Source organism: Procambarus clarkii, chromosome 90, assembly GCF_040958095.1.
Source record: "Procambarus clarkii isolate CNS0578487 chromosome 90, FALCON_Pclarkii_2.0, whole genome shotgun sequence".
Classification (NCBI taxonomy): Eukaryota; Metazoa; Arthropoda; class Malacostraca; order Decapoda; family Cambaridae; genus Procambarus; species Procambarus clarkii.
Window position 1 is genome coordinate 18,074,757 of NC_091239.1, and position 19,340 is coordinate 18,094,096.

Consider the following 19,340-nt stretch of genomic DNA (forward strand, 5'->3'; position numbering starts at 1 on the left):
CCTTAAAAGTGTCATTAGACATGAACTCCTGGATGGATTTGAAGAAAGTAGAACAGTGCAAATTGGAATCAGCGGATCCATTGTTCATCACAATGAAATGTGTGAAGTAAAACATGTGTATGAGGCAAGTAACAAAGTCAGTAGACTAACAGATGTTGTCACAGCTCGTATAAGACTTGGCTACAAATATCTCTGGCAGTTCGGTTTGTATAGGGATCTAGATGAAGTAAAGTGTAAAGTGTGTGGGCAAAGACAGGGCCACACACTCGAACACTATATCTTGGACTGTAGTAAAATTGAGCCATTTAGAGATAAATCTAAGCTCACTGTGTATGATATGGGAACCTATCTTATTACCATGGATAAATTACCTGAAATCCTTGCACTATTATCCACATTTCGCTTCCAGTAGATAAACGACATACGAGATGAGGAAACAAGTAGTGTATTGTGAAGACTAATAATAAACAGCAGCTCCCCTATGACTATCTCCAATGGTCAAACTATTATGTATTAGCGATAAGACCTACCATTAATGTATAATGACTTACTGTAAATATATAGCTCTTGAAATAGCACTTTCTCTGTAACTAGCTGACATTGTAACTATAAGGTGTGAAGGATAGATGAAATTGTTTATGTAATAATCTAAGATGAAGTCTGATAAAGACCTTTTGTGCCTTCTGTAATGCTTTTTGCGCTACCGCTCACAGGATGAGTATGGGGTGCACAATAAACAATCAAAAGAGCCCCCACAGGCACGACCACCCTCCAGGCTTCTGGTCGCCTCTAATATCTTCATAATCACTGAGAAATGACATACGTCACGTCCTCGTCAGCTTCCTCACCAGTTGTACACTGTAACTTTCACACAAACACTTTATCCTGAAATGTATTCTTCTATCTTCCCAGGAGACATTGACGCACGTCCATTCCTGACGATTGTAGCAACTCACGTGACGCGTTACGTTACGCGTTACGTTAGTTACGTTAGTTACGCGTTACTGTCGGCTTCACGTCACGTCACAGAAAGTCGACATCTTATTCCATCTAACTTTTATAAGACTCATCCTCTGCTTGTATTCTTTAAAAAAAAAAATTAATTTTGCCCCGAGGGGCGAGTTTATTGGGCAGCGGCACTCATCTTGTGAGTTTTTAGTCACTCACTGGCGTTTAATAATAATAATAATAATAATAATTTTTATTTAGGTAAGGTACATACATAAGGAGATTTTACAAAGTTTGTTGGCTTTATAGATAGAGCTAGTACATACAATGCCTAAAGCCACTATTACGCAAAGCGTTTCGGGCAGTTTCGGTTTATTTACTTAATAAACTTCCTTCCCCTGCAATCCTACTCTCTGGTCAGGTGTGTAGAATAACTCACCTGGCAGATCCACTCCGCTAAGCTACCTGGGGTCATAGCACCATATACAGTCGTACACTATTAAATATTGAAAGGCTGAGCATAGTTAGTTCAGTGATGTATTCTGTTCACGACAAGGTTATAGAGAGAGATGAGGGAAGGAACGATGATGTATAAGGGAAGCAGTGAGGGAGGGAGGCAGGAAGGAGGGAGGGAAGAAGGTAGAGAGGAATGCAGGGAGGGAGGAAGCAAGAGTGGGAGTTAGGGAAGTCATTGGTATTGAGGGAGGGAGAGAGGGAGGGTACACACTACTCACCATGACTTGCCGTACGTGAGAGCAGGTGGCGGCGGGACCCCGGCGACCCACCAGTCTGGTCCCAGCCTCGACCGTGTGTGCACGCCTCGCCCCGCCCTCCATCCAAGTAAGTTTGACTCATACTTAAAGATTATTATTATTAATACTGTATATACATATATATATATATATATATTATATATATATGAGAGAGGACAAAATAACTTTTAATCACATATAAAAGGCTATTGAAGATGACTGTTAGGGGGAACTATAGGGAGGTACAGTATCTAGGCGGAAGTGTTATCGTAATGACGATAACACTGACCGACAGGAGATAACACAGATAACTAGATATATAACTACGGCTGTGAGAGGAGGAGGTGGATGCTCTTCCATACCAAAGTGGGACGCCCTCGTCAGTCTTGGAGTAACACTCGTACTTGTGCCTACAAGAGACGGAAGTGTATGACAGATATGGTGTGTTGTGTTCACGATGGGTAATAGTTTTGTTCACCGCCACCAGCCAAGTGTGGCGCTGGTGTGTGTGTCCTTGAGTCTCTGGGAAGGTGGTGGCCCGGGGGCGAACGGACGTGTTTGTGAATGTGACGGAGGGGGAGGGTAGTGTGTGTGTGTGTGACGGAGGGAGAGGGGGTAGTGTGTGACGGAGGGGGAGGGGGTAGTGTGTGACGGAGGGGGAGGGTAGTGTGTGTGTGTGTGACGGAGGGAGAGTGGGTAGTGTGTGACGGAGGGGGAGGGTAGTGTGTGTGTGTGTGTGACGGAGGGAGAGTGGGTAGTGTGTGACGGAGGGGGAGGGCAGTGTGTGTGTGTGTGACGGAGGGAGAGGGGGTAGTGTGTGACGGAGGGGGAGGGTAGTGTGTGTGTGTGACGGAGGGAGAGGGGGTAGTGTGTGACGGAGGGGGAGGGTAGTGTGTGTGTGTGTGACGGAGGGAGAGGGGGTAGTGTGTGACGGAGGGGGAGGGTAGTGTGTGTGTGACGGAGGGAGAGGGGGTAGTGTGTGTGACGGAGGGGAAAGGGGTAGTGTGTGTGACGGAGGGGGAGGGGGTAGTGTGTGACGGAGGGAGAGGGGGGTAGTGTGTGTGACGGAGAGGGGGAGGGGGTAGTGTGTGTGACGGAGGGGGGTAGTGTGTGACGGAGGGGAGAGGAGGTAGTGTGTGTGACGGAGAGGGGAGGGGGTAGTGTGTGTGACGGAGGGGGGAGGGGGTAGTGTGTGTGACGGAGGGGGGAGGGGGTAGTGTGTGTGACGGAGGGGGAGGGGGTAGTGTGTGTGACGGAGGGGGTAGTGTGTGTGACGGAGGGGGGAGTGTGTGTGAGTGTGATGGTGGGGGAGGGGTAGTGTGTGTGAGTGTGATGGAGGGGGAGGGGGAAGTGTGTGTGACGGAGGGGGGAGGGGGTAGTGTGTGAGTGTGACGGAGGGGGAGGGGGTAGTGTGTGTGAGTGTGACGGAGGGGGAGGGGGTAGTGTGTGTGAGTGTGACGGAGGGGGAGGGGGTAGTGTGTGTGAGTGTGACGGAGGGGGAGGGGGTAGTGTGTGTGAGTGTGACGGAGGGGGAGGGGGTAGTGTGTGTGAGTGTGACGGAGGGGGAGGGGGTAGTGTGTGTGAGTGTGACGGAGGGGGAGGGGGTAGTGTGTGTGAGTGTGACGGAGGGGGAGGGGGTAGTGTGTGAGTGTGACGGAGGGGGGAGGGGGGTAGTGTGTGTGAGTGTGACGGAGGGGGAGGGGGTAGTGTGTGTGAGTGTGACGGAGGGGGGAGGGGGGTAGTGTGTGTGAGTGTGACGGAGGGGGAGGGGGGTCTGTAGTCTAAGGTAGCCCATTCTCAGACTAGTTCCCTAACACGAGGACCCAAACCCACTCTCAAACCACCTAAATAGTTATCTAGATATTTGTGATGGTCTGAAAACATATTTTGGTTCTAGTCTATATGTAAACTGACATATAAACCTTTGTCATAAACAGAGATTATTCTTAATTAAGTAATAATTTTATTGTAATGTAAATCATTAAATTTTAAAATATATAAAGTTTATGCTGAAAACAGTTTCTTTAAAGAATTTGGTTTTCTGTTAACAGAATTCGCAGGCATACTCAAATAGGTTTCGAATTCCATATTTTGCGTTATTGTTTGTCAATAATACATCTTATTAACATAACCAAATGTTATGAAATCTAACCTAACCTATTTTATCGTTAACCTAAAGAAACTGGAGCCTAGCTTAACTATGGGTAATAGTTAATAGCACTAATTATACAGAAAATAATTCCACTAATTATGTAATCATTCCCAATCCATTCCCATGAACGGATCTCCTCTCTGAGGACAGATTGTGGAGTTAAAGGGGCCAGTAAGTGTATTCACGTAGTTGTATTCACCTAGCTGTGCTTCCAGGGGTGCTGCTCAGCCCCGGCAAGCACGGGGTCAACCCCTTTCGGCCCGCCTCTCAACTGTTAATCGATCAACTTTTGTGTGTGTGTGTGTGTGACGGAAGGGAGGGGAGAGTGTTTGTGTGATGGAGGGAGAGGGGGGAGTGTTTGTGTGACGGTATGAGGGAGTATATGCGAGGGAGGGAGGGAGGGACCGTGTGTGAGAGAGAAGGGGTGAGCGTGAGGGAGGGACCGTGTGTGAGAGAGAAGGGGTGAGCGTGAGGGAGGGACCGTGTGTGAGAGAGAAGGGGTGAGCGTGAGGGAGGGACCGTGTGTGAGAGAGAAGGGGTGAGCGTGAGGGAGGGACCGTGTGTGAGAGAGAAGGGGTGAGCGTGAGGGAGGGACCGTGTGTGAGAGAGAAGGGGTGAGCGTGAGGGAGGGACCGTGTGTGAGAGAGAAGGGGTGAGCGTGAGGGAGGGACCGTGTGTGAGAGAGAAGGGGTGAGCGTGAGGGAGGGACCGTGTGTGAGAGAGAAGGGGTGAGCGTGAGGGAGGGACCGTGTGTGAGAGAGAAGGGGTGAGCGTGAGGGAGGGACCGTGTGTGAGAGAGAAGGGGTGAGCGTGAGGGAGGGACCGTGTGTGAGAGAGAAGGGGTGAGCGTGAGGGAGGGACCGTGTGTGAGAGAGAAGGGGTGAGCGTGAGGGAGGGACCGTGTGTGAGAGAGAAGGGGTGAGCGTGAGGGAGGGACCGTGTGTGAGAGAGAAGGGGTGAGCGTGAGGGAGGGACCGTGTGTGAGAGAGAAGGGGTGAGCGTGAGGCGCTGCCCTTCAGGGAAGGATTCCGCACCTGCTGGCGGTTGGGGGGGGGGGGGGAAGCTTCACCTGAACCTCCATCGTCACACCTTCCCTGCACACTGAGGGAAGGATGGATCGTGAGTGTGAGGGAGAGAGGCTGTGTGTGTGTGTGTGTGTGTGTGTGTGTGTGTGTGTGTGTGTGTGTGTGTGTGTGTGTGTGTGTGTGTGTGTGTGTACTCACCTTGTACTCACCTAGTTGTGTTTGCGGGGGTTGAGCTCTGGCTCTTTGGTCCCGCCTCTCAACCGTCAATCAACAGGTGTACAGATTCCCGAGCCTATCGGGCTCTGTCATATCTACACTTGAAACTGTGTATGGAGTCAGCCTCCACCACATCACCCCCTAATGCATTCCATTTGTCAACCACTCTGACACTAAAAAAGTTCTTTCTAATATCTCTGTGGCTCATTTGGGCACTCAGTTTCCACCTGTGTCCCCTTGTGCGTGTTCCCCTTGTGTTTAATAGACTGTCTTTATCTACCCTATCAATTCCCTTCAGAATCTTGAATGTGGTGATCATGTCCCCCCTAACTCTTCTGTCTTCCAGCGAAGTGAGGTTTAATTCCCGTAGTCTCTCCTCGTAGCTCATACCTCTCAGCTCGGGTACTAGTCTGGTGGCAAACCTTTGAACCTTTTCCAGTTTAGTCTTATCCTTGACTAGATATGGACTCCATGCTGGGGCTGCATACTCCAGGATTGGCCTGACATATGTGGTATACAAAGTTCTGAATGATTCTTTACACAAGTTTCTGAATGCCGTTCGTATGTTGGCCAGCCTGGCATATGCCGCTGATGTTATCCGCTTGATATGTGCTGCAGGAGACAGGTCTGGCGTAATATCAACCCCCAAGTCTTTTTCCTTCTCTGACTCCTGAAGAATTTCCTCTCCCAGATGATACCTTGTATCTGGCCTCCTGCTCCCTACACCTATCTTCATTACATTACATTTGGTTGGGTTAAACTATAACAACCATTTGTTCGACCATTCCTTCAGCTTGTCTAGGTCTTCTTGAAGCCTCAAACAGTCCTCTTCTGTTTTAATCCTTCTCATAATTTTGAGAAGTGTGTGTGTGTGTGTGTGTGTGTGTGTGTGTGTGTGTGTGTGTGTGTGTGTGTGTGTGTGTGTGTGTGTGTGTGTGTGTGTGTGCGTGTGTGTGAGGGAGAGAGGCTGTGTGTGTGTGTGTGTGTGTGTGAGGGAGAGAGGCTGTGTGTGTGTGTGTGTGTGTGTGTGTGAGGGAGAGAGGCTGTGTGTGTGTGTGTGAGTGTGAGGGAGAAAGGGTGTGTTATTAAGTAGGAAGTGTGTGCGTTTGGGAGGGAGTGTACTCACCTATTTGTACTCACCTATTTGTGCTTGCAGGGGTTGACCTTTGGCTCTTTGGTCCCGCCTCTCAACTGTCAATCAACTGGTGTACAGGTTCCTGAGCCTATTGGGCTCTATCATATCTACACTTGAAACTGTGTATGGAGTCAGCCTCCACCACATCACTGCCTAATGCATTCCATCCGTTAACTACTCTGACACTGAAAAAGTTCCTTCTAACGTCTCTGTGGCTCATGTGGGTACTCAGTTTCCACCTGTGTCCCCTTGTTCGCGTCCCACCAATGTTGAATAGTTTATCCTTGTTTACCCGGTCGATTCCTCTGAGGATTTTGTAGGTTGTGATCATGTCTCCCCTTACTCTTCTGTCTTCTAGTGTCGTAAGGTGCATTTCCCGCAGCCTTTTCTCGTAACTCATGCCTTCTTAGTTCTTTCAGTGTGTGTGTGTGTGTGTGTGTGTGTGTGTGTGTGTGTGTGTGTGTGTGTGTGTGTGTGTGTGTGTACTCACCTTGTACTCACCTAGTTGTGTTTGCGGGGGTTGAGCTCTGGCTCTTTGGTCCCGCCTCTCAACCGTCAATCAACAGGTGTACAGATTCCCGAGCCTATCGGGCTCTGTCATATCTACACTTGAAACTGTGTATGGAGTCAGCCTCCACCACATCACCCCCTAATGCATTCCATTTGTCAACCACTCTGACACTAAAAAAGTTCTTTCTAATATCTCTGTGGCTCATTTGGGCACTCAGTTTCCACCTGTGTCCCCTTGTGCGTGTTCCCCTTGTGTTTAATAGACTGTCTTTATCTACCCTATCAATTCCCTTCAGAATCTTGAATGTGGTGATCATGTCCCCCCTAACTCTTCTGTCTTCCAGCGAAGTGAGGTTTAATTCCCGTAGTCTCTCCTCGTAGCTCATACCTCTCAGCTCGGGTACTAGTCTGGTGGCAAACCTTTGAACCTTTTCCAGTTTAGTCTTATCCTTGACTAGATATGGACTCCATGCTGGGGCTGCATACTCCAGGATTGGCCTGACATATGTGGTATACAAAGTTCTGAATGATTCTTTACACAAGTTTCTGAATGCCGTTCGTATGTTGGCCAGCCTGGCATATGCCGCTGATGTTATCCGCTTGATATGTGCTGCAGGAGACAGGTCTGGCGTAATATCAACCCCCAAGTCTTTTTCCTTCTCTGACTCCTGAAGAATTTCCTCTCCCAGATGATACCTTGTATCTGGCCTCCTGCTCCCTACACCTATCTTCATTACATTACATTTGGTTGGGTTAAACTATAACAACCATTTGTTCGACCATTCCTTCAGCTTGTCTAGGTCTTCTTGAAGCCTCAAACAGTCCTCTTCTGTTTTAATCCTTCTCATAATTTTGAGAAGTGTGTGTGTGTGTGTGTGTGTGTGTGTGTGTGTGTGTGTGTGTGTGTGTGTGTGTGTGTGTGTGTGTGTGTGCGTGTGTGTGAGGGAGAGAGGCTGTGTGTGTGTGTGTGTGTGTGTGAGGGAGAGAGGCTGTGTGTGTGTGTGTGTGTGTGTGTGTGAGGGAGAGAGGCTGTGTGTGTGTGTGTGAGTGTGAGGGAGAAAGGGTGTGTTATTAAGTAGGAAGTGTGTGCGTTTGGGAGGGAGTGTACTCACCTATTTGTACTCACCTATTTGTGCTTGCAGGGGTTGACCTTTGGCTCTTTGGTCCCGCCTCTCAACTGTCAATCAACTGGTGTACAGGTTCCTGAGCCTATTGGGCTCTATCATATCTACACTTGAAACTGTGTATGGAGTCAGCCTCCACCACATCACTGCCTAATGCATTCCATCCGTTAACTACTCTGACACTGAAAAAGTTCCTTCTAACGTCTCTGTGGCTCATGTGGGTACTCAGTTTCCACCTGTGTCCCCTTGTTCGCGTCCCACCAATGTTGAATAGTTTATCCTTGTTTACCCGGTCGATTCCTCTGAGGATTTTGTAGGTTGTGATCATGTCTCCCCTTACTCTTCTGTCTTCTAGTGTCGTAAGGTGCATTTCCCGCAGCCTTTTCTCGTAACTCATGCCTTCTTAGTTCTTTCAGTGTGTGTGTGTGTGTGTGTGTGTGTGTGTGTGTGTGTGTGTGTGTGTGTGTGTGTGTGTGCGCGAGTGTGATGGAAAGAGGGTATAAGTATCAGTTGGAGTTTGTGTGTTTATGTCAAGTATGTATGAGGGTAAGTGTGAGGGGGAGAAGGAATGTGAGTGACGCTGAATGTGAGGTGATATACGAGTGTATGAGGTAGTGAGGATACACCAGTGTTCTTACCTATCTGTATCTACGAGTGCGTGAGCTCTAGCTCATTATGCTCAGCCAATTAGCCTTGGTGTACACACTGCGTTTCAACTCGTGTATTCTGACGTTCAAATTATTTGTTAAATCTGGCTTTAAAGTTGCGGATGGAGGTGGCTTTCATAACTTCTTCTTTCAGTGTAGTTCACTTGTTGACCACCCGTACTAGGCACGAGTATATCTTAACGTTCCTTTGGCTCTTTTTGCGTTTCTAGCTTCCACCTGTGACCTCTTGTCCTGCTTTATCTTTATCTGAAGATACTATTCTTATCTGAAGACACTATTCTTGTTCTTTTCTTTTCTCTCTGTATCTTGTATGTTGTAATTATATTCGTCCTGTTCTTTCCGTCCTCTAGGGTTGTGAGATTTAGTTCCAATAGTCCATCTTCGTAACTTAACCCTCTTAGCTCCGGGACCAGTCTTGTTGCAAACCTTTGTATTTATTTTCAATTTTGATTTTATGCTTCCATTCCGGTGGTGTATATTCCAGTATTGGCCTAACAAATATTGTGTAGAGTGCCTTCAAGGGGTCCTGATTTAGGTCTCTAGACGATGTTTTTATATTTGGCATCGTCTCATATGCTGCCGATTTTACTATGTTTATGTATGCCTCATGTGATAGTGATGAACTTATACATATTTACGGCCTCACTTAGCCAGTAACCGGTTTCTTTTCATATCAAACTTCATATGGGGCCCATAGTGCCTCTTCTTACTCGATACCACCCCGAGTCATAGGTAAGTTATTAAGAACTGGCCGTATTAGTCAGTCTAAAGGAAAAGGGGGTACACAAAACCATCACTAAGTGTACGTCTTAAATATATATGCACACATGTACAGCACATAACACCGCAGGAGTCACTGTCACACAGGACACTAAAAGAACGTCTGGCGAGTCCACTTCTATCTTCTGTCGTACACCACTCATGGGGCCAGATTCACGAAGCAGTTACGCAAGCGCTTACGAACGTGTACATCTTTCCTCATTCTTTGACGGCTTTGGTTACATTTATTAAACAGTTTACAAGCATGAAAACTTGCCAATCAACTGTTGTTATTGTTATAAACAGCCTCCTGGTGCTTCGGAGCTCATTAACTGTTTAATAATTGTAAACAAAGCCGCCACAGATTGAGAAAAGATGTACAGGTTCGTAAGTGCTTGCGTAACTGCTTTGTGAATCTGGCCCAAGGTTCCTTCCCTGAGTCTATCTTCTATGGTACTCATGCCGGTGAGTTCACCTGTCTCAGTAAGTCATGGGCCAGTCCTCTATCTTGAGGTTATCTTGAGATGATTTCGGGGCTTTTTAGTGTCCCCGCGGCCCGGTCCTCGACCAGGCCTCCACCCCCAGGAAGCAGCCCGTGACAGCTGACTAACACCCAGGTACCTATTTACTGCTAGGTAACAGGGGCATTCAGGGTGAAAGAAACTTTGCCCATTTGTTTCTGCCTCGTGCGGGAATCGAACCCGCGCCACAGAATTACGAGTCCTGCGCGCTATCCACCAGGCTACGAGGCCCTCTACAGTATGGTTCCGGTGCCATAACACCACTCTACTCCCCAGCAACACTCTGGCAGGCTCCCACATAGGCTTCTATTAAAATAAACCTTAACAGATAGACATTAATTCCATCTCGTAACTCAACTTGGCCATCCTGGGATACACCGGTCCAATCACCAATACTTCACTATCACATACAAATCACTGTCTACACCATACTCCACTACGGGCTCACCATAGCCCGTGCTACTTGGAACTTTTTGTTCCAGGTAGCGAATCTTTAACAACAACAACTGTCTACACCGACTCAGCAACTTGTACCCACCGGAACACACCATGAGTTCAGGACTGCCCTGAATGAACTGATTCCTGTCGACCAAGAGACCACCCACATCACTTCTGATGAGTAAAAGATGAATAGTAAGATGGAAACTACACAGGTGCCAGTAAGACCACAGCCATCCACAGAGGAACATAAACTGGGGGCGGATGCACCCAACAGATGGCGTTGACATCGTCACCCCCTCCCCTCCCCTTCCTAAAAGAATTAGGGTCGGGTGCGCTCAACAGATGGCGTCGACATCATCACATACCCACTCCCAAATGTTCCACTCTTTTTCGATTCCTGTAGCAGCCTTTCCATTATTGTGAGGGAGAGAGGCTGTGTGCATGATTCCTCCACGTCTTTTCTCCATTTCCTATCATCATCACCTTACACTTTATGGGACTGAATTCCAGCAACTATTTATTTGACCACTCTTGGAGTTTGTCACGCTCCTCCCGTAACTTTGTTATTAGTTCTTCGTCAACTTTGCATTGTCTACAAATTTTTACATGTACGAAATTACTCCCTCTAATAAGTAGTTCATGTAAATTAAGAATAACAAGAATCCTAGGACAGGTCCTTGTGGGACTCCACTTGTTATAGACCTCCAGCCAGAAACCCCCTTCTGACTCTCTCTGCTTTCTGTTCTCCAGATGCTACCTTACTCAGTTCTGTGTTTTTTCCAGTTATCTCAGTCTTATTTTAGTAACCTTGCCATAAAACTCAGTCAATATTGTCAGGCACAAACTCTCCATTTCTTAATCCTTTACTGAGCTTTTTTCACATTGTCGCTCCTCTCAAGATGCTGTACCATTCTTCACTGGTTGACTTTCTCCAGCACTTTACAGTGAATATTTATCAATGACACTGGTTTGTAATTTAGTACCATTCTATCATCTTTTTTCAATTGTTGGACTACATTTTTTTTAATTCTCCTGGAGGATTTCTTGTTTCAAGCATTTTATTAACAATTTTAGGTAAAGGGTGACAAATCAACCCGTCCTTTTGCAAAGAACGTCGCTTTTTGCTCGTATGCGTTACACAAGACCAAAAATTGTCGTACTAGAAAATGGAAGCGAGTCGCGAAAGTGACAACCTGTCTCGTTTTCTATTTTGGGTCCCCTCATAGCTTAGGAGAGGACACAGTATATTGACTGTTTTCTTGGCGTTTGGACAACCTTAAGAGGACGGGCTGGACAAATTACTTCTGCAGCCTCCTTCAGCAGTAATGGCGAGATTAGTCCTGGCCCCATTCATCTTGTCACATCTAGTTTCTCCAGGTGTTTTCTTACCTCTTCTACAATGTCACCAATGTCATCCAGTATTTCTTCAAGTCTTTCATCTTACAACTTTTGTCTCCATGCTCGTTCTGATGTAAAGACCACCTGCAATCTTTGGTTGCAGTCCTCACATATCTCATTATTGTTTTCTGTGAGAACTACCCCTTTTTCTCCTCACACTGTTGTTTTTCTCCATATATGACTATAGAACAGATTTGGCTGGTTCTTAGCTTTTGCAGCAATGTCATTTTTCAAATTGCCTGTCAGATTCTCTCCTAATTTTGAGGTATTAATTTCTGGATCATTTTAGTGCTTCTCTGTTGTCCTCTTTTCATGGTTCTCTGTAATTTTTCAAAGCTTTCTTGACCTTTCTTTAGACTCTCTGCATTTCCTATTAAACTAGGTTACTTTACTTTTCTCGTCCAGCTCCTTCTTGAGTGGTTCATTTGCGTTGGCACATTTCCCAGCAGGGAATTCCATCATCGCATTGGCTGTCTTCTCTTCGATTTCTCTGTCTCATTGTTTTCCTGCTGAAAGTCCCTCATCTTGTAGTTCTTGCGCCTGTAATCTCTTTTCTTCTTCAACGGGTTTCTTTGTGTCACCAACTCCTTCACGTCCACTATGTATTCAAGCATGACAAATGCAGTGATCGTTGGTGCCTAGAGACATCTCATGCTCAGTTCAACATCTGCCTCATTTTGGGAAAACAATGGAGGTCAGGTGTTGCCGGAGTAAGAGTCTGGTGTTACCCACCGGCAACACCAGACTCTTACTCTCTCTACTCTTACTCTTACTCAACAAGAGTAAGAGTAATCCTCTTGCTCTTGTTGATTCTGTAATACGTTGGTATAAGAAGTTTTTATCTGTCATGTCTACCAGTTTTGCTCTGCATGTCTCATCACCACCTCTGGGGTTCTTGAGGTTATCTTGAGATGATTTCGGGGTTTTAGTGTCCCCGCGGCCCGGTCCTCGACCAGGCCTCCACCCCCAGGAAGCAGCCCATGACAGCTGACTAACTCCCAGGTACCTATTTACTGCTAGGTAAATAGGTACCTAGGGGTCCTTATTTGTCCTGAATATTTCCTACTGGTTAACATCCCCCATTATTATGGCATTAGCTCTTGGTCCCCTTGCTACTGTGACAGTTTTTTCCCATTACGTATTAACAATTCTCATTGCATTTCTTGTATTCTTTCCAAGGCCTTGTTTGGTAGGCCTTGGAAGGCCTTGTTTGGTAGGCCTTGTTTGGTAGGCCTTGGAAGGCCTTGTTTGGTAGGCCTTGGAAGGCCTTGTTTGGTAGGCCTTGGAAGGCCTTGTTTGGTAGGCCTTGGAAGGCCTTGTTTGGTAGGCCTTGGAAGGCCTTGTTTGGTAGGCCTTGGAAGGCCTTGTTTGGTAGGCCTTGGAAGGCCTTGTTTGGTAGGCCTTGGAAGGCCTTGTTTGGTAGGCCTTGGAAGGCCTTGTTTGGTAGGCCTTGGAAGGCCTTGTTTGGTAGGCCTTGGAAGGCCTTGTTTGGTAGGCCTTGGAAGGCCTTGTTTGGTAGGCCTTGTTTGGTAGGCCTTGGAAGGCCTTGTTTGGTAGGCCTTGGAAGGCCTTGTTTGGTAGGCCTTGGAAGGCCTTGTTTGGTAGGCCTTGGAAGGCCTTGTTTGGTAGGCCTTGGAAGGCCTTGTTTGGTAGGCCTTGGAAGGCCTTGTTTGGTAGGCCTTGGAAGGCCTTGTTTGGTAGGCCTTGAAAGGCCTTGTTTGGTAGGCCTTGGAAGGCCTTGTTTGGTAGGCCTTGGAAGGCCTTGTTTGGTAGGCCTTGGAAGGCCTTGTTTGGTAGGCCTTGGAAGGCCTTGTTTGGTAGGCCTTGGAAGGCCTTGTTTGGTAGGCCTTGGAAGGCCTTGGAAGGCCTTGTTTGGTAGGCCTTGTTTGGTAGGCCTTGGAAGGCCTTGTTTGGTAGGCCTTGGAAGGCCTTGTTTGGTAGGCCTTGGAAGGCCTTGTTTGGTAGGCCTTGGAAGGCCTTGTTTGGTAGGCCTTGGAAGGCCTTGTTTGGTAGGCCTTGAAAGGCCTTGTTTGGTAGGCCTTGGAAGGCCTTGTTTGGTAGGCCTTGAAAGGCCTTGTTTGGTAGGCCTTGGAAGGCCTTGTTTGGTAGGCCTTGTTTGGTAGGCCTTGGAAGGCCTTGTTTGGTAGGGTATTGTAAATCCTTGCCATCACTGTCTTTAGAATGTTCTCTTGCTGGTCGGATTCCTCTGCTAATTGTTTTGCTTCAAAGCTCCATTGTAGCTGTAACAACAGAGCTTCATTACCTCCAGCTTTGTTCACTCTATCTTTCCTTATTATTTGGGATCCTCGTGGGGGAGAGTGCATTTTCTATAACACAAGTATGTTTCGTGTCCAATATTGCGATCAATGGGAGTTGTACTTCTGCCACTCTATCCTGTAACTCTGCTCCTTTAACTGTAATTTCATCTGTATTTCTCTACAAATACAGATGAAATTACTGCTACTCGTCTCATTCAGGATCATTTTGTTTTCCCTGAATGATAGTGTTCATATGTGTTCCTTGTCTGACAGCGGGAGGAGGTATGATGAACATAATAATATAAGAATGAAGGTAACTGCAGAAGGCTTTTTGGCCCATACGAGACAGCTCCTATTTGTATCCAGCCAATCTCATTCATATATATATATGTCTAACCTACGCATGAAACAATTAAGGGATCCTACTTCTATTATGTTACGTGGTAATTGGTTCTGCAAACCAACAACTCTGTTACCGAACAAGTATTTACCCAGGTCTTTCCTAAATCTAAACTTATTCAATTTATACCGCTTGTTTCGGGTTCTATTTTGTGTTTATAATTTTAATACCCAATTAATATCCCCCTTTGTTATGCCCATTCATCCACCTGTACATCTCTATCATGTCACCCCCAATTCTTCGCCTGTTTTGAGAATGTAATTTAAGCTTTACTTTTCTCGTCCAACTCCTTCTTGAGTGGTTCATTTCCGTTGGCACATTTCCCAGCAGAAAATTCCATCATCTCATTGGCTGTCTTCTCTATTATTTCTCTGTCTCATTGTTTTCCTACTGAAAGTCTCGCTTTCTTCATATCTTTCTTCATATTTAGTTAAGGTTAAGCTTTCTTCATATTCCACAGCCCCGCTCCTGTGCCAGGTAAGTCCACTACGGGCTCACCATAGCCCATGCTACTTGGAACTTTTTCTTCCGAGTTGCTGAATCTTAAACAACATTTCTGCATATGTCAGGTTTCTAATTTGCGGGATTAACTTTGTCATCCTACGCTGGACGCGTTCAAGTGAATTTATATCCATTCTATAGTACGGCGACCAAAACTGAACTGCATAATCTAAATGGGGCCTAACCAGAGCAAGATATAGCTGAAGAACAACACCAGGTGTCTTGTTACTAACGCTTCGGCAAATAAATCTGATTGTCCTATTCGTCTTATTTCGAACATTTATGTACTGATTTCTTGGGTTTAAATTCTTACTAATCATAAATCCCAGATCCCTTTCACAATCCGACTTCGCAATCTCTACACCATCCAGCTCGAATGTTGTAACTCTATCATCATTACTAAGCCTCAAAACCTTACACTTGTCAGCATTAAACTACATCTGCCAATCTTTTGACCATTTCAAAACACTATTTAGATCGTGTTGAAGTGATAGTGAGTCTTCTTCCCTGTTTATTATCCTCCTGATTTATTGCAACCACCAAGTCTAGATATGAGATACTAATCGGGGACATTTATGCCATAGACGAGTCGCTGACATTGTTGGCAGAGATGAATACTAATGTTCGCTTGAGACGGTTAAGCAAGTCTCAGCTGTGTCTGGGTACAGCTGACAGGATGAACAACCCAGCGGAGTTTCTTCCTATTGAGGGAATGCTGCTATGGCGGTGTGCTCTCTCACAGGATGAGTGGCGCTGCCCAATACTGTCACTATGGCGGTGTGCTCTCTCACAGGATGAGTGGCGCTGCCCAATAAACTCGCCCATCGAGCCTAAAATTTAAACAAAATTATTACCAATATTGCCTCTTAACACAAATCTTCCCGCCTCTCTTTCTACTCCTCTCTACACCCGCTCCTCGAGTCCCTCTACCTCCTTCACTTCATCAATAATAGCTACAGTCTGGACCTAATTTGATGCCTCTCAAAGGTCAGGTAGACAGCTTGGATAATAAGATAATTAACGGTGCTGTTTAGACAGAATAATTGACTTCTAACTATTTTAGAAACTGGTGACCTCGCCTGGTAAGAGGTTGTTGAAGGCACGGAAGATATAGTTTACCGTTGGAAAGAAATAATGAACGGCGAAAAAGAGACAGGTGTTTGTGTGGTAGACAGGAGGAGGCGGAGGTATACAGCCCGCCCATTAGTAGCTATACCTTCTTTGGTGTTGGAGGTAGCTTATTCCGTCACTTGGTAGCTTATTGCATCACCTGGTAGCTTATTGCGTCATCAGGTAGCTTATTCCGTCATCAGGTAGCTTATTGCATCACCTCGTAGCTTATTGCATCACCTGGTAGCTTATTGCATTACCAGGTAGCTTATTCCGTCATCAGGTAGCTTATTGCATCACCTGGTAGCTTATTGCATCACCAGGTAGCTTATTCCGTCATCAGGTAGCTTATTGCATCACCTGGTAGCTTATTGCATCACCAGGTAGCTTATTGCGTCATCAGGTAGCTTATTGCATCACCTGGTAGCTTATTGCATCACCTGGTAACTTATTGCGTCACTTGGTAACTTATTACATCACCAGGTAGCTTATTCCGTCACTTGGTAGCTTATTGCATCACCTGGTAGCTTATTGCGTCACTTGGTAGCTTCTTGCATCACCAGGTAGCTTATTCCGTCATCAGGTAGCTTATTGCATCACTTGGTAGCTTATTGCATCACCTGGTAGCTTATTGCATCACCAGGTAGCTTATTGCGTCATCAGGTAGCTTATTGCATCACTTGGTAGCTTATTGCATCACCTGGTAGCTTATTGCATTACCAGGTAGCTTATTCCGTCATCAGGTAGCTTATTGCATCACCTGGTAGCTTATTGCATCACCAGGTAGCTTATTGCGTCATCAGGTAGCTTATTGCATCACCTGGTAGCTTATTGCATCACCAGGTAGCTTATTGCGTCATCAGGTAGCTTATTGCATCACCTGGTAGCTTATTGCATCACCAGGTAGCTTATTGCGTCATCAGGTAGCTTATTGCATCACTTGGTAGCTTATTGCATCACCTGGTAGCTTATTGCATCACCTGGTAGCTTATTGCGTCACTTGGTAGCTTATTGCATCACCTGGTAGCTTATTGCGTCACTTGGTAGCTTATTGCATCACCTGGTAGCTTATTGCGTCACTTGGTAGCTTATTGCATCACCTGGTAGCTTATTGCATCACCTGGTAGCTTATTGCGTCACTTGGTAGCTTATTGCATCACCTGGTAGCTTATTGCGTCACTTGGTAGCTTATTGCATCACCTGGTAACTTATTGCATCACCTGGAAGCTTATTGCATCACCTGGAAGCTTATTGCATCACCTGGTAGCTTATTGAGTCACTTGGTAGCTTATTGCATCACCTGGTAGCTTATTGCGTCACTTGGTAGCTTATTGCATCACCTGGTAGCTTATTGCATCACCTGGTAGCTTATTGCATCACCTGGTAGCTTATTGCGTCACCTGGTAGCTTATTGCGTCACTTGGTAGCTTCTTGCATTACCAGGCAGCTTTTTGCGTCACCAGGTAGCTTCTTGCATTACCAGGTAGCTTATTGCGTCACTTGGTAGCTTATTGCGTCACCTGGTAGCTTATTGCATCACCTGGTACCTTCTTCCATCGCCAGGTAGCTTCTTGCGTCACCAGGTAGATTCTTGTGCCACTACATAGCTTCTTGCGTCACCATGTAGCGTCTTGCGTCATCATGTTGCTTTTTCCCGTCACCATGTAGCTTCAAGCATTATCAATGCAGAACTGTGTCTCACATGCCCGTTCTGAATCATTAATTGCCTGTTCCAGCGACCCTGAAGTTCATCCCCCTCCTTCCACTTGGTGGTACTTTGGTTGTTTACACTTGTAAAACACACTTGCTTGATCTATCTTTGCGATAATTGTTGCAGCACGACGGGGTTCGAACCAACAACATGGGTTGGGGTAATTAGTTGAAGAACATTTGAAGTCTTACTTTGCTTCCTGTATTCAACCTTGAAGGGGCCTCGTAGCCTGGTGGATAGCGCGCAGGACTCGTAATTCTGTGGCGCGGGTTCGATTCCCGCACGAGGCAGAAACAAATGGGCAAAGTTTCTTTCACCCTGAATGCCCCTGTTACCTAGCAGTAAATAGGTACCTGGGAGTTAGTCAGCTGTCACGGGCTGCTTCCTGGGGATGGAGGCCTGGTCGAGGACCGGGCCGCGGGGACACTAAAGCCCCGAAATCATCTCAAGATAACCTCAAGATAACCCGTCCACCTAATAGAGCGACGGATTTTGACGTACACTCTACTTAAGGCAGAAAAATCGTCGTACTAGAAAATGGTTGCGGCTTGCTAAATTGATATTTTGTCCCGTTTTCTGTTTTGGGTCCTCTGGTAGGGTAAGATAAGGGCATGTTGACCAGACCACACACTAGAAGTTGAAGGGACGACGACGTTTCGGTCCGTCCTGGACCATTCTCAATCGACTTGAGAATGGTCCAGGACGGACCGAAACGTCGTCGTCCCTTCAACTTCTAGTGTGTGGTCTGGTCAACATACTTCAGCCACGTTATTGTGACTCATCACCTGCATAAGATAAGGGCACTTCAGTAGGACAGCTTCTTGACGTTGAGAAACCTTAGAAGGACGGGCTAGGGTATTAAAGGTTCCCAAAAATAAACCAATTCAACTAAGTGTGTGACTGGACTTTGTATATGTGTGATGGCATGTTGTAAGGTCGTGTGTGTGTGTGTGACTGGACTTTGTATATGTGTGATGGCATGTTGTAAGGTCGTGTGTGTGTGTGTGACTGGACTTTGTATATGTGTGATGGCATGTTGTAAGGTCGTGTGTGTGTGTGTGACTGGACTTTGTATATGTGTGATGGCATGTTGTAAGGTCGTGTGTGTGTGTGTGACTGGACTTTGTATATGTGTGATGGCATGTTGTAAGGTCGTGTGTGTGTGTGTGACTGGACTTTGTATATGTGTGATGGCATGTTGTAAGGTCGTGTGTGTGTGTGTGACTGGACTTTGTATATGTGTGATGGCATGTTGTAAGGTCGTGTGTGTGTGTGTGACTGGACTTTGTATATGTGTGATGGCATGTTGTAAGGTCGTGTGTGTGTGTGTGACTGGACTTTGTATATGTGTGATGGCATGTTGTAAGGTCGTGTGTGTGTGTGTGACTGGACTTTGTATATGTGTGATGGCATGTTGTAAGGTCGTGTGTGTGTGTGTGACTGGACTTTGTATATGTGTGATGGCATGTTGTAAGGTCGTGTGTGTGTGTGTGACTGGACTTTGTATATGTGTGATGGCATGTTGTAAGGTCGTGTGTGTGTGTGTGACTGGACTTTGTATATGTGTGATGGCATGTTGTAAGGTCGTGTGTGTGTGTGTGACTGGACTTTGTATATGTGTGATGGCATGTTGTAAGGTCGTGTGTGTGTGTGTGACTGGACTTTGTATATGTGTGATGGCATGTTGTAAGGTCGTGTGTGTGTGTGTGAC

The 19,340-nt window shown here is 46.3% G+C and overlaps 1 protein-coding gene across 1 annotated transcript in view; it reads left to right on the forward strand.

The window, feature by feature from the left end:
• The first annotated feature begins 1,661 nt into the window (after positions 1 to 1,661).
• The window catches only part of LOC123746625 (uncharacterized), a 57,427-nt gene continuing 39,748 nt past the window's right edge, over positions 1,662 to 19,340 (forward strand). The window contains exon 1 of the mRNA XM_045728293.2: positions 1,662 to 1,788. The gene's annotated coding sequence lies outside the window, so the exon portion shown is untranslated. The remainder of the gene's footprint in view (positions 1,789 to 19,340) is intronic.